A 16,554-nucleotide genomic window follows, 5' to 3' on the forward strand; every position below is an offset into this window, starting at 1 on the left:
CCATGAGCATGAGAGATTTTTCTACTAATTTCAATAAGATTTTTAGTAGAATTCCAATTGCTGCTAGGCCCACTACATGTAATCTAAAAACCTTCTTCATAAGTGTGATACCCCCAGATAACAATTATGACTTGAGAGGGGCACATCCCAAGGATCTAGTTGACACACAAAAAAGGGCAATTGAATGTGAAGATGATCTTATTTCTATAGAAAAATGGAAACAAAAACTTAAAACTAAAGGAAGTTTCAGTAACACAACATCCCCTAAGAAAATGATACCAAAATTGTCTAATGAGCTGGTAGCAATAAAGAAGTAGTTACCTAGATTCAATAACCCCTATCAATAAAATTGTTAGAACTTACTAGGAAGGAACAATGATGGTAGATTCCCATAGCTCACAAGTTCACAACCCAGTTTGTAACTTGTAGCAGCATCAAAGAAGGAAAATATGCGTTTCTTCCACTTGACCATCGATCATGATAGTGAGAGTTGTCCAAAAACTGCTCGTATGACACAATTGCTATCGAACAATGAATTGAACACTATAACTCCTTGTTCAAAGACTGATTCGTACTCAAATGGTGACTCTAGAAATTCATTTTTGGAATATGAGTCAAATTTTGAGCCAAAGGGAAAACTCTATGCAACCATTGATGGAACCTTGTATATAGTGCTTACTCAAGGTCAAAGGCTAAAGAATTAGTCTTCCAGTTATCCTCACAAAGATGATCCTAGTTCCTCCATGAATAATATTAATGTTGATCAAGGAGGATCGAATTCCCAAATAGGTAAGGACAAAATTCCTTTTGACTTCATTCAATTCTATGAAGAATCAAAAATTCAAATTTCCCCTATAGATTATTTGAAGTCTCACCCCTCTAAGTTGAAAAGACTAGTTGATTGATGTAAAGGGAATACTTCAGATATGAATGACAATGTGACTATTGAAAAAGGGGATGATACTTTGACATCTAGTCTATTTGATCAACAGGATTCTACTATTCTAGCAACTTCTCCTAGACAAAAACCTGACTCATTTTATATTTCATTGTATATCAATGGGTGTAAACTAAGCAATTGCATAATAGATTTGGGTGCATTGGACAATATTATACTCTACTCTATAGCTGAGGCCCTAGGTCTCACCCCCACTAAAGTGCATTGAGATTTTATTCTATAGATGCTAAACAAGTACCCTTGCTCAAGAAAATTAAATACACCCAACTAGCCTTAGCTTCACATCCAAAAAACAAGCTCTTATTGACCATTCTAGTAGCTAATATTCCAATGAGCTATGGAATTCTCTTAAGTAGTAGTTTTTGTCAAAACTTAGGAGGAGAGAAATAATTGTACTAGTCTGAGGTAGTCACACCTATCAAGAACAAGAAAGTCAAATTAGAACCCAAAGAAAACTCAAAGTTAACAGTCTTGAAATTAGATGATCCTAAAGCTCAAATCCTTTATCAAGGGTTAGAATTTGGAAACTACATGTTTTTTACTAGAAGGGCTTTGGATGAAAAAAGGGATGAAAATAAAACTGAAAAAAATTCTAATGAAGATAAAGATGTAATAGGAATATTGACACTTGAATTCGATGGAAGCTATGCCTCTTCAGGATCTGGAGCAGGTGTAGTGTTAATATCCCCTAAAGGAGAACCTAAACCCATGGCCTTCAAATTAGAATTTGGGAATATGAATAATAATGCAGAATATGAGGCCCTATTATTAGGTATAATGATAGCAAAAGAAAGAGGGATAAAATTTTTGAAATCCTGAGGTGATGCAGAGGTCATTGTGAGACAAATAAAAGGGCAATATTCTGTTAAAAATCACAACTTGAAGAATTATAGAAAAATGTTTGGGATGAAGTAGAAGGCCTAGAATCCTTTTCTATTTAAGCAATATCAAGGGTGATGAACACCAAAGCCGATTCCCTAGCAGTATCTACTTCTCTATTACTTCCTCATCAAGAGTTCAAATATGAGAAGTACTAGATTGAGATTGTGTAGTGAGCCTCTATTATAGACAATGCAGAATCCTAACAAGTTTTTAGAGTAAGTGCACCAAATTGTGGTGCCAAAAGGGGTTATAAGTTAGGTATGTGTAGGATCATGGTGTGCCAAAAAGTGGTGATCTGAAAAATATGTAGTTCTGAAATGCCTCAAAGAATTTCAAAATCTATTCCCACTTTTTTCCCACCCATTCTGATACTAAATGAAAATAATTAATACCTTTATAATTCCTTCTATATCTTTCAATACCAACCTTATATGGTCATCTTTAAAACATCCTAAAAATGTGTTTTTGGCATGTTCTTATGTGTAAAATTTGATGTAATGAAAGGGTTTTTTAAGAATGTTCTTAGCTTTTCATAAATGTAAGTTTTGTCAAATTATGAGTTCAGTAAGTAATTATTACTTATTTTCTAATGGAGTTAGCTACAAAGTGTTGATTGACATACTGGTTGAAAAATAGTTATAACTTTCAAACCGTACAAGATTTGTGAAATCCAAAAAATGCGTCAAATTCTATGCTTTGACTAGTATAAGAAAAAAAAAAAAAAAAGATTAATTTTGATTTTTTTTGAACTAGTTAAGGTGGTCAGACACAAGAGTTTTTTAATTCTGAAAATAATAGAGTAGAAAATTCATAATTAATTATTTATTTGGAATAAAAATTGCCAAAAATATGTGTCACATCCAGGCATGAGTCTACTTTTTATATCTAAAATTATATTTAAAAATATTATCATTTGATTATGATTAAGGTGGTCAGACATACACCTACTTTTTATTTTTGCCCTGAAATTTTTGTAGTACTACATTAAAATCCAAACTTTTGACCAATCAAATAATTTTTTATCTAGATAAGGCCTTGTAGTTTAGAAACTAGATTCAATTTCCTACAGATTATTTTCTTACAAATTTTTGATATAAAGTCCAGAACCACTTTAAAATTATGTGTCAAGTTGACATAACTCTGATTTGCTGGTTTTTCACTGCCACTTAAGGCCATAGTTTGGTACACCATGAGCCTGCACATACCCAGTTGACACCTTTTTTCTAAAATCAATAATTTCTAAACTTCAACAAGAATTTGAATATAGTTATGCTCAAAATTTTAAGATATGACAAAATCAAAAGTAATAGTCCTTTGAATCTAGTTTCTAAACTTTTTTTTTTTTTCAAAATGGTTTAGTTTTAGGTCATCGAAAAAAGGGGCCATAGAAAGTGGTATTGTTTATTCCAAAAAACCATAACATAGTACAAAGTGTGGCCCCACTAAGATTTTAATTTTTTTTTTTAAATTATTTAATTGCTTTGGTAAAAAGTTACTTAACACTACGTATTTTATTCAAGATTTTTTGGGTAATTTTATAATGTGTTTTTTTTTAATGAATTTTTTAACTAGACATATCCCAAAAACATAAAATATTTGTGTGTTCCCACTATAAATAATTGAAAACTAATCTAAAATCAAAAGTTATTTTTTCCAAGGTGTGTAGAATGGAGTCTAGTTTCTAAGAAATTAAGTTGTTGTAAAATTTGATAAATGAGCTAAAATCTACAGAACAATTAGTACATGGTGATTTTTGACAAAAAGTGGACATACATTCAAAATAAATTATAGATAAAAGGCTTGACATAGTTCAAATTAAAAATAAACTATATGGTTATAAAGCTAACATGGAGAGCTACAATGTCATGTAACTTGATCTAATCGACAACCAACCATGAGGAATCTTGAAGGGGAGCACACAAAAAAGAAAAATCATTTTTTGCATGTTTGCAGAAAAACATGTCTCAAACTTTTTTATAAACTCCAAACCTTTGGGTTGGATCTCCAAGGCAAAACCAAGCCTTAGGCTTGGTTTAATGCAAAGCTTGTAATAGCACGTGTGTGCTATTTAAATTATTTTGAATTTGGGTCTCAATAACATGTGTACGCTATAGTGTGCACACACTATTGATATCTAAATAGTGCATAGAGAGGGAAGAAGAGAAGAAAATCAAGAGCAAGAGAGAGGGGGGATGTCTATGTGTGTGTGTGAGAGAGAGAGAGATAGAGAGAGAAATTAGGCGATGGGATAGGGGAGAGAGAGAGATTAAGGGATGAGAGAGAGAGGAAGTGAGAGAGAGTAGGGGTGGTAAAGAGTAGAGGATGGGAGAGAGAGGAAGTGTGAGAGAGAGTACAGGATGGGAGGGAGAGATTGAAAGTAGAGGATGGGAGAGAGAGGAAGTGTGAGAGAGTGAGTAGGGGTGGCAAACAGAGTACGGGATGGTAGTGAGGGATTGATATTTGGGGATGGAAGAGAGAGAGCAGGTAGTGGGAGAGGGGGTGAGAGAGGGAAAGAGAGAGAGGAGGATGGAAGTGTGTGAGAGATATTAGGGTATGGGAGAGAGTGTGAGAGAGAGTAGGGGTGGAAAAGAGAAAGTAGGAGATGGGAGAGGGGAGAGAGAGAGCAGGGGATGGGGGAGAGGGAGTAGAGAGGGAGAGAGTGAGAGTGAGAAATAGTAGGTGGTGGAAGAGGGAGTGGGAGAGGGAGAGAGAGTGGGTATGGGAGTGTATGTGAGAGATCTAGAGAGTAGGGGATTGGAGAGGGCAGAGAGAGGAAGTGAGAGAGATTAGGGGTGGTAAAGAGTAGAGGATGGGAGAGAGAGGAAGTGTGAGAGAGAGTAAAAGTGGAAAAGAGAGAGTACGAGATAGGAGGGAGAGATTGAGAGTAGAGGATGGGAGAGAGAGGAAGTGTGAGAGAGTGAGTAGGGGTGGCAAACAGAGTACATGATGGTAGTGAGGGATTGATATTTGGGGATGGAAGAGAGAGAGTAGGTAGTGGGAGAGGGGGTGAGAGAGGGAAAGAGAGAGAGGAGGATGGAAGTGTGTGAGAGATATTAGGGCATGGGAGAGAGTGTGAGAGAGAGTAGGGGTGGTAAAGAGAAAGTAGGAGATGGGATATAGGAGAGAGAGAGTAGGGGATGGGGGAGAGGGAGTAGAGAGGGAGAGAGTGAGAGTGCGAAATAGTAGGTGGTGGAAGAGGGAGTGGGAGAGGGAGAGAGAGGGGGGATGGGAGTTTATGTGAGAGATCTAGAGAGTATGAGATGAGAGAGGAGAGAGGGGGTGGGGATGAGACTGTGTGGTGTGTGTGAAAGAGAGAGAGTAGGAGATGGGAGAGGGGAGAGAGAGAGTAGGGGATGCGAGAGAGAGAGAGAGAGAGAGTAGGTAGTGGGAGAGGGAGAGAGAGAGGGGGGAAAGGGAATGTGTGTAAGAGAGAGAGTAGGGGATGGGAGAGAGAGGAAGTGTGAGAGAGAGTAGGGGTGGTAGACAGAGAGTACAAGATGGGAGAGAGAGATTGAGAGTAGGGGATGGGGGAGAGAGAGTAGGTGGTGGGAGTTGGAGAGTGAAAGAGAGGAGGATGGGAGTGCATGTGTGTGAAAGAGAGAGAGTAGGAAATGGGAGAGGGGGGAGAAAGAGAGTAGCTCAAGAGAGAGAGTAAGGGATGGGAGAGAGAGAGTAGGCAATGGGAGTGGAGTGGGAGAGGGGGAGAGAGAGGGATGGAAATGTGTGTGTGTGTGTGTGTGTGTGTGTGTGTGTGTGTGTGTGTGTGAGAGAGAGAGAGAGAGAGAGAGAGAGTAGGGGATGGGAGAGAGTGTGAAAATGTGTGAGAGAGTAGAGGATGATAGAGAGAAAGTAGAGAGGGACAGAGTGAGAGTGAGTGAATTAGAGTGAGAGAGAGAGTAGGTAGTGGGAGAGGTAGTGGGAGAGGGAGAGTGAGTGAGAGATAGAGTAGGGTATGGGAGAGGAGAGAGAGGGGGTTGGGTGTGTGTGTGAAAGAGAGAGTAGAGAATGGGAGAGGGGAGAGAGAGATAGAGAGAGAGTAGGGAAAGGGAGAGAAAGAGAGTAGGCAGTGGGAGAGGGAGAGAGAGGGTGGATGGGAGTGTGAATAAGAGAGTAGGGAATGGGATAGAATTTGAGAGTGTGGGAGAGAATATTGGTGGTAGAGAGAGAGAGAGTAGGGGATAGGGAGGAGAGAGAGAGAGAGAGAGAGAGAGAGAGAGAGAGAGAGTACAGAGGGAGAGAGTGAGAGATAGATAGTAGGTGGTGGGAGAGGGAGTGGGAGTGAGAGAGAGGGGGAATGGGAGTGTGTCTGAGAGATCTAGAGAGTAGAGAATGGGAGAGGAGAGAGAGGGGGGATGGGAGTGTGTATTTGTAAAAGAGAGAGTTTATGGGATGGGAGAGGGAGTGGGAGAGGGAGAGAGAGAGAGATGGGGAATGGAAATGTGTGTAAGAGAGATGGAGTAGAGGATGGGAGAGAGTGTGAGTGTGAAAGAGAGTAGGGAGTGGTAGAGAGAGCTTGTATAGGATGGAAGAGAGAGAGTGAGAGTAGGGGATGGAAGAGAGTGTGAGAGAGAGTAGGGGATGGGAGAGAGAGTAAGAGTAGGGGATGGGAGAGAGAGAGAGTAGAGAGGGAGAAAGAGTGAGAGAGAGATAGTAGGTGGTGGGAGAGGGAGTGGGAGAGGGGGAGAGAAAGGGGGATGAGAATTTGTGTGAGAGATATATAGAGTAGGTGATGGGAGAGGTGAGAGAGGGGGGATAGGAGTGTGTATCTATAAAAGAGAGAGTTTAGGATATGGGAGAGGGGAGAGAGAGACTAGGTTGTGGGAGAGGGAGTGGGAGAGGGAGAGAGAGTGGGGATGGGAGTGTGTGTAAGAGAGAGATTAAGGGATGGGAGAGATTGTGAGAGAATGAGAGAGTGGGGGGTGGTAGAGAGAGAATGGGATGGGAGAGAGAGAGAGTGGGAGTAGGGGGTGGGAGAGAGTGTGAGAGAGAGTAGGGGATAGGAGAGAGAGTGAGAGTAGGGGATGGGAGAGAGAGTGGAGAGGGAGAGAGAGAGAGTGACAGTAGGGGAGAAGGAGAGAGATGAGAGGATGGGAGTGTGTGTAAGAGAGAGAGTAGGGGATGGGAGAGAGTGTGAGAAAGTGAGAGAGAGTAGGGAGTGGCAGGGAGAGAACAAGATGGGAGAGAGAGTAGATAGGGAGAAAGAGAGTGAGAGTAAGGGAGAGGGAGAGAGAGGGGGGATGGGAGTGTGTGTAAGAGAGAGAGTAGGGGATGAGAGAGAGAGAATGAGAGAGTGAGAGAGTAAGGGGTGGCAGAGAGAGAATGGGATGGGAGAGAGAGTGAGATTAGGGGATGGGAGAGAGTGTGTGATAGTAGGGGATGGGAGAGAGAGAGTAGAGATGATTCAAGACCAAAATGCTCAATACCGAAATGATATCATCCACACAATCTGAGGATTAGCCAATTCCTATTAACAATTATTTGTGCAAACCATCTGGACCCAACTTCAACAAAACCAAGGGTGGTTTCTACTCTTTAGGCTCTACAAAACTAGTGTGGGTATACCCAAGGATGATTCAAGACTGGGAAACACTGTATGAGAATTATTTTAGTTTCATTCTGATTCTCATCTCAAATCCTCATGTACATGCATAATTCTTGACAATTTGATAAACACATCCCATATAATAGATCTGGCCAAAATTCTTCTATAGATATGAATGTGTTCTTAGCAATAGTGGCTAATTGAAGCTAAAACATTCCATGCAAACAAGTACTAGCCAACTTTGAAGATCTTTAGAAAATAAAAGTAAAATTGATTATAATTCTACATTTGAAATCCATTTATTACATATTTCTCTTCCAACTAAATCAATTTGACCACTACCTAATCCATTGGGGTTTAGAGTCTACTACAAATCTATAGATCTAATTTGTTGCCTTACAAAAAATATTATCAGAAATTCTTATCAGAATTCATCATTCAAAAATCCTTCCTACTACTATAGCAACCTTATCAAATTCATCAAAGCTTTTACTTAATCCATTGAACTAACAGAAGTGATGAAAATATATACAACCTAATTGGATTGCATTCAATTGCACAAGCCTTTACTCATACAATATCAAGAGACCAAGTAACTAAAAGGAGATAAAATTCAGAAAGAATTGATATGGGGACAGCTCATAATTTGTATTCATTTTCTTTAAAAACTATGTACATTTGCAGTAAACTCAGAATGAACTTAGGAAGAAACACAAAGATCATTTTATATTCATGTATTCTCAAGAACTAATAGAGAAAATACATCATAAACTTGCTCAAATATTGGACCGAAAACAAACTAAGTTTATCACCTAGAGCACTAGAAAATTGGACCATTCTCTAGCCCTAGAATATCACTTATATAATGTGAGATGGAACAAGCTTTAGGCTAAGAGAAATTGATAGGTGTCTTTTACAAGAAATATTTATATAAACCTATCACAAAATGACAAAATGTGAGTAACATAAAGACTTATACATCAAACATTCCTTTTGTTGGCCCCTTTTTGTTAAATCCTTTGGAATCATTAGAGTACACTGATTTTATTCTTCTATCAATCTGATTCTCCAGAATAAGTGACCTTGAGGCTTGAAAGTGATGTGTCCTCTTCAGTTACTTGCAAGTTTACTTTAACTTGGGGATTTTCTTTGTCAAAGTAATAGTTACACTTGCATCATCTTCTTTCTCATCATCTTCTAACATCTACTCTGTAGACATGAATTTATCTTTCCACTCATTATAAGTAGTTTCATCTAGCCAATCAAAATTTAGAACCTCCCTTTGTACAGTTATCAGAGAATTTCCAATTGCTTCTATATCAACCAATTCTTTTCTAATGGAGTTGTAGAATATTTTCACTTTAACCAACTCCTCATTTGTCATTGCACATAAAAAATGGCCCATTTTATTTATAACCTTATTTATTCTTTCACAAAAGACTTCATCTAGCTCCCTCTTCCATTCTTCCTTTTCCTTCACTTTATCAATGGTCTTTAAAGCACAAGGAAATAAATCAAACTTCTCTACAATCTATTGGGAAAAACAAATAATTAATCTTTTTTGGAAAGAATATTGTTTTTCATCAAAACCTTACAATTTATTAAGAAAATCAAAGATCTACTCTATTTGATTACATGGTAATTGAATGATGGATATACACATAATAGTGATATCTTTATTTCTTTCTGTCCATTTCTACATGAGGGGTCTAAATGTAGCTTCATTTTTCTTCAATTCAACCCTAATGGTTGCAATCCCTGATAACAAATCAAAAAATGATAGCCACTCAATCTTATCTACTAAATACATTATACCCTACCTTATTTTCTCCTCAAACTGATTATTTAGTTCTACATGCAGTGCATATAATTTATTCTTTTCTTCCTCAAATTCCTCTACAATGTAGAATGATGGTCTTTCAAGGGTATATAGTACCTCAACAATTGGAGTGGACTTGAAAGGTTCAATAGGTGGCCTGAGAGGGTATACAATCTTGGGTTTACTAGATTCTTCTAATTTTCTTTTCCCTAGTACCTTCACCATTTGAGATATTTTGTTTTCCAATGACTGTATTTGCATACCCCTTTCCTCATATGCTTTCAAAACTTCTTCAAACCTAGCATTGAGTAGGGAAAATCTATCTTCTTCCTAACCAGATATAGAACTACCAAATTTTAACATTTTTGAGGCCATTCCTATTATCTGTTTACTATCTACCTCACTAGCCCTAAAAACTATCAACACACCAGTATGCTGTGCAGTAGAGATTTCTTGCATTCTGGTCTTGTCTCTATTTTCAATTGACCAAATAACAAGGGCTTGGTGGTCATAACTAAACTTGATTCCCCTATGAGCCTATAATATCTCTTCCTTAGTCTTAAACTAGACATCCTTTTGTTTCCTTACTAAATAAAAAACTATAGCATTCACTATATCCCATTTAGGAAAAATAAGGACTCCTGACTGTCTAATTACTTGCCTTCTAGACTCAGGGGTAAATTGAGAAAAATCATTCAAAAATTTAGACTTTACCTCCTCCTTAATAGTAGAATCTAATTTATCAAGTTTTTTTTCCTTTATCTTTTCACAAGTCTTCTCAAAATTTTCTATATTTGGCCTCCACAAAAATTGTGCAAATGCTCTAGACTTCACCAAATTCTCATCATTAATAAACCTCTCAGAGGCTTTGGAAACTATAGGGTCAATTTCATCTTTATTCTCCTCTGCACCTCTGTAGCCTTGTCTGGATAAGCCTTGATGTATGCATCCTTCTTCTCATTCATGGCTTGTATTATCATAGCAAAATTATTCATCAATGCCTGCATCTTGGCTCCCAAGTATTTCTTTTCTTTCAATGGATGATAATGGAGGTCAAAAGCATTAATGAATTCTAGGGTTTTGCTAAATACTATCCATTTCTCCTTTCTCAATTCTTGCTCTTGTAAAGTAAAAACATTTCTAATCACATCCTCTAGATAGTAAACTTGTTGCACCATGCAAGAAGCTTTTATTCTCTCTCTTAAAAGGTCATAGAATCCTTCAGGATCAATAAACCTAGCATGAGATTCTTCCATGTTATATCTATCTAAGAAGAAACTCAAATACTTGCACCCTTTCCTTACAAAGACAAAATCATGCGCCATAGTAACAATTGGAAAAAATGTGCCTTTCTTAGGCAGCTTCCTCTCATCTATATTGCCTATTTGCCATAATAGCTCATCTATTTCTATCTTCAAAGGCACATGAGGCTTTCCCAAGAAGCCATATACTCTTATTACTATTGAAACATTATAGGGAATTATATTTGCCTAATTATGACTAACCAGTAGCCCTTTGGCATGGTCCTTAGGTTTGACTAATTCTAGTAGTGCTTGTGGAATTCTAGGGCTATCTCCTCTCAAAAGAAATCTAAGCTTTGATGCAAAATATCTGTCAAACCTCACATAACTGGCATCTGTGGCTACTGAAATCATATCCATACTCCGAAACTATACTGGATTCCTCTCTCCATTTCTAGTTGTTTCTAGCTCCATACCCTTAGAGAAAAAGGTGAATCCCTTGTACAGGCATATATGCATGAGAAATGAATACCAACAGAAAGGTTTATCCACTTTTCCCCTTGCTATCCCCACCAAACTGTTGTGAATTTCCTTTGCAAGAAAAGTAGTAAAATCTAGAATAGTGCTCATTCCAAATTGAAGAGTTTGAGCTATTATGAGGAAAATTGAGCCTAGAATCTGCTCGGCTTCATCCATTCCAAAATTTTTACAAAGAGAAATATATATTGCCTTTTCCCTCGGGTTAAAATGTCTTTTCAGTAATGGCTCGAGTGTGCTAGTAGTAATCATAGACAAGGTTCCAACTTTAGCAGCATGCTCCTGCAATGGCCTTTTCCTCAATTATATTCTTTGTGCATCATTTCTTGCTTGCAAATCATCCATATCAATGATTTCATGTACAATGTGGTTAGGGTTAAGGTTAAAAACTTCACTAAACAACTTAGGGAAAATCCTAAAAAGATTCACTCCAGAATGATTCTTCACCCAACCCATAATAGGATCATATTTCTTAGCCATGTTAGTCAATAGATCACTATCAAAGAAAACTTTAGGGACTGTTAATTTTCCAATGTTGAATTCCCAGACATTGCTCATGGCGGTATCTAAATTCCTTTCTAAAAACCATTTTTTGAACAATTGTAAACCTCCCATAGATACTTTGGCATCTCTTACCCAGTTTTCCCTATCATAGAAACCCTCAGCGACAACTACCCTAGGGTTCTTAGGAATGAGTTCCCTTCCTTTAGTTATTTCATTTACTAATAAGGGAAATTGTTCTAGGAAATCATAATGCACAACCCTATTTAAGTAATCAATTTTCCTAGAAAACTCCTTCCATGGAGGCATCTTAAAAAAATTTTAAACTCTTATCACAACAAATTCTAGATTTCTTATTGTTATAGGTTACTTACTTGCTAAATTTTCCCTTCTTTCTCTACAATTTTGCTGAAATTGCTGTGAAATTTCATGCCCTAGCTCTAGAAATCCTTTTCCTCTAAGAAAATCTGCAACTTTGTGATTCAGTAATGGAAAATTTTTATGTTATACCCATGGATTAAGGTCACCCAAAGGAACTCATAATTATATTAACTCCTGTAGCCATTATTTTCATGTTTTCTCTTCAACTTTGAATTCCATGCATTGATCCTATGATGATTAGATGACTTTATTTGAAAACATAGAAAGCTTTAAAAATTTGAGAGCCCCTAGCCATGTGTCAAAAGGGCGCATGCCTGCATTACTTAAAATTCCAACAACTTCTTATTGTGGGCATGTGCTCTCTATCGATCTTTCCCAGATTGACGAAAAGTCCAAATCTTTTTCTTTGATGGCCCACTTAGGTTGTCTAACTAATAAAATATAATCTTTTAACCAACATGCTCTGACTAATTTGATTGTAGTACTTAAAGTTTCCATGCCCATGACATCATTGTTCCCAACTTGGCATACTTGTTGCCTACTACCAATTAGCATGCTTTACTTCATTTGACCTTTCCAACATCGCATGACTCAACATTCCTTTCAAGACTTGGTCCCACTTTGCCACACATCACAAAGGCACATGCCTGCATTATTTTAAAATTGATCAGTTCCATATTGTGGGCAAGTGCATTCCGTCGATCTTTTTTAAATCTATAGTGATTAAAAATCTTGCACAACTGTGTACCTAGTCAACTGGATGGACCAATGAGACACTTCCTCTGTATTCCAACTTACCTGACAACTACCATGGAAGACAAGCTATTATTACTTTTTAAGAAAGGGGGGGCCATGATGTCACATTGTGCCACACGTCACTAAGGGGCTTGTCCACATTGCTTAAAATTTGTGTACTTCCATATTGCGGGCAAGCACTAGCCCTTGATTCTTGCTAAATCAATGATCACAAGATCTAGATTACAAACTATTAATATCACTAAAACCAACCAATGACATCACAGAAAATTCAAAATGTGTACGGAGAACACTAACAACTCTACAAAAGGTCTGACTGATTCTGACAACAAAAACCTTTGTGGCGCATTGAGGTTTGAACGTCAATAGGGGTTACGTGTTGAAAAGGAACTTTCCCACAATATTTAAAAACTTTGCAGCTCCATATTGTGGGCAAGCCTCAACCCTCAATCTCAAAAGGATCTACGATGCTTGAAAGAAATTGCAATTAAGACAAGCTTTATAAGGTTTATCAAAAGATTAAAAAGGTCATTCTTACTTAAATAAACCTTTAGGATAGAAATGTCCTGCTAAAATTTATTTGAAATAATACTTTCTAAGGTTTTCAAAGGCTAGGGCCAAACAAGGCAAGGCACAAGGTTATTTGGTGAATTTTTTTCCTAGGGTTATTGACCAAATTTCAAATTACTTGGAGTGCACATTTAGGGTTTTTCACTGCTTAATACAACAAAACAAGGGTGGTGAAAAATCGGGTCAACATAGGGAAATAGGTAGAAATATGTTAAAAAAGGATAATTTAGGTCCTAGGGTCCTTAGGATGTTATTTTGAATAAGAAGTGTTAAAGCAACAAAAATTTGCTACGTAACTTTCAAAATTTACTATGCAACTTTCAAAAGTTGTTAAGCAACTTTGCAAAAAGTGCTTAGTATTACTAAACATTAGGTTTAGCACAACTTCTACTTATTCATAAAATGCATAAAATATATTTCCTTTGCACATCCTTTGCATACTTAAAATACTCTAAATTATAGAAATGTTATCACATTTATACATGTTACGAAGATTAAATATAAATAAGGTTGCCTAATGCCTATTACAATAAAAGATATAAATATTATGTTTAATCACTAATGCTATCCAAATCAATTAATCCAAGACTTAGATAGGAGCCAAATTAATAACCAAAAGCATGCAATGGTATCACACAAGTAGCACCAAGAATCACAACTTATTGCTTCATCAAATCAGTTAGACCCTAAATAAAGAAACACCAAAAAAACACCAAATAAATTAAAATTTGGTCTCCTCAGTCAATGTGAACCATTAACATGATCTAAGAATGGTGATGCAGAGCCCTCCACTATCACCTTAAATAGGCTACCTCAACTTAAGGATTCAACAATATAACTTGGAATTAACTCAAGGAATTAGTCCAACTCAAAGATCAAATGGAGTTCTCTAACTTTGTAGACCACTTCCTCAACCATGCTCATGAGTTCATCATCTCATTGTCTCAATTCCATCTATACAAACTCCAATACCCTCCTAGGTTACTTAGTGCACCTAGTGTACCTTATGCCTGAAACATACCAAATATCCAATCAAGCTTCTCAAACTAACCCTAACACCTTGGATAACCTTTTCATGGGCTATCTACCATGATCCAACTCTTCTCCATCTCCAACCAACTCATCTTTCACCATTTCACACTTTAGCCTACCTAGGCCTGTCTAGTAGCCCTGTTCAGATAGAAATATACAAATTCCATGAAATGTTTCCAAACAACCTCATAAAATAATTAACTTTCTAAATACCCTTTTGGGAGTTATAAAACCTCTATCAATCTCAAACCTTCACCTCTTGACTATTGAACATTTCTACTATTGATTATAGTGCATTTAGGCCTAATTAGCCTACCCCAACAAAGGAACCCTATCCTCCACTAATCTCCAAAACTCCCCATCCTAAAAAAGTTTTTCTAGACCTATTAAGACACAATATTATCAAACTCCTAAAGTATCACCATTCATCAAACTTTTCAAATCAACAAACCTTCACTATTTGAACAAGAGACCAAGGGTTTTGTAGAAAATAGCCCTCCAATTCACTCACAACTCTTAAAAAGGTTAAAAATCCTTAAAATACCTCTAAAAAGACCTTTCCAAACCTTGGTTAACCTATCCATCCCTCAAATCATTCCCATCCATGACTGTTATGGGACTAGTTTCCCTTAATCAATAATTTCCCATCTTTTTGGGTTCTTCAATGGCTTCATCTGAAATTCTTGCATATATTCACTATATTAAAAGGATCTATTATTCATTTGACTCACCAATCATGTGGAAGAACTTCTAAATATACCCCATCTTCTCCCACAAATCCAACAACAACCTCTTAACTATTTGTAACTATTTGCAATAGTGCACTAATTTAACATAAGAAAATGTTGTCAAGTTGACAACAAAGTTGTGAACTCGACAACTCAACATTTCTATACTTATCTAAAGACTCTTCAACTTATTTACACTATATAACTCTAAACATATCCATTGGTCCTTTCTCTTTGCCATTTTTGGCATTCTTGAAAATATTTTGTCAATTTTGTAATTTACATCTATTTATGCATATCCTGTATCTTAACCCTTAATGACCTATGAATCCTCCATACTATGACTTTGATGAACCAAATGCAATACATTTGACTATGACATTAACATTAAATTAATTTTAACTCCATAAACCTCACTTGTGCCATTTTTGCCTAAGTTGCCCATTCTTGGCAAGTTATTACATATTTGACAATTTCATGCTTCCATTACATTTTTATGGCTTCAATAGCAATGGTTCATCATCAAATGACTTTACATATCTGTAAGAACCCCAAATAGGCTCTACGCTGATCACTATTTGTTTCCCTGATTTTTGTCTCCAATATGCAACCACACTGCTGGTTGCTTCTTCCTTGGGCAGCGCCTATCAAAAACTGCAATATTAAATCCCTGATTTTTAATTCACTGTAGCGCTGTACTGTTCACAACACTGTAGCTGCTGTTATAACCCCTTCCAACCTGAAAACAAATTCATCCACTTTTTCCTACTGAAACACAATATTGACTCCAGAATGAAGTCAACTCACAGGCAAAATTCAAGTGATATTTCACACCCTCAAATTGCATCAACTCTGAAGATACTACGTTCTCCACAGTCTGAATTCTTCTCAAACTTGTAGAAACCCTTGTTGCCACAACTTCAAGAAATTTCACAAGGAAAAGTTTTTAAGCAACTCTCATAACCTACTCTTGAAGGAAGACAAGGTTTGTTTATAAGGACTCCTCGACTCCAGAATGAGTCTCCACGCTCAATGTGGGATAAAAGATATAATAATAACATAAAAAATGTTATTACATTAAAACTTAGAAAATCCCTTTTAATTTTTCCATAAGCTTGGACCCACAATTAATTGAAACAATGGCCCCTTTTATGATATCATGACCCTCACTTAAGTTATATATTATAACTTAACAATATAGGCTCAAAACCAATAATGTTTATTTTAACTAAATAAACATTAATATCTCCATTATTAATCAACATTTTTGAATGTCGTTTGGACTGGGAGCTAACATGATAGAACTGCATATGACCATACCCCTTTTCTAAAAATAGTAGGGGTCTATCTTTATAACTCCAAAATTGCTAAAAATAGCCTGACCGAGCCAAACTCAAAGGAAAAATCATCATAAACAAACTCTGGCAACCTAGAAGAGTACTCTGCTTTGGTCCTTAGAGGATCTCCACACCAAGGTGACCCTCTATCCAATCTTGTTAGCCTACGAGGGTCTCTGATAGGCTAATCACCAGCTAAAGTGATGTCTCTAGCTAGAAGGGGACATCACAGTCCGTCCTCCCTGAAATTGCTTGTCCTCAAGCAATCTC

Source organism: Cupressus sempervirens, chromosome 2 (assembly GCF_028749045.1).
Source record: "Cupressus sempervirens isolate cs-2001-9-10 chromosome 2, ASM2874904v1, whole genome shotgun sequence".
Lineage (NCBI taxonomy): Eukaryota > Viridiplantae > Streptophyta > Pinopsida > Cupressales > Cupressaceae > Cupressus > Cupressus sempervirens.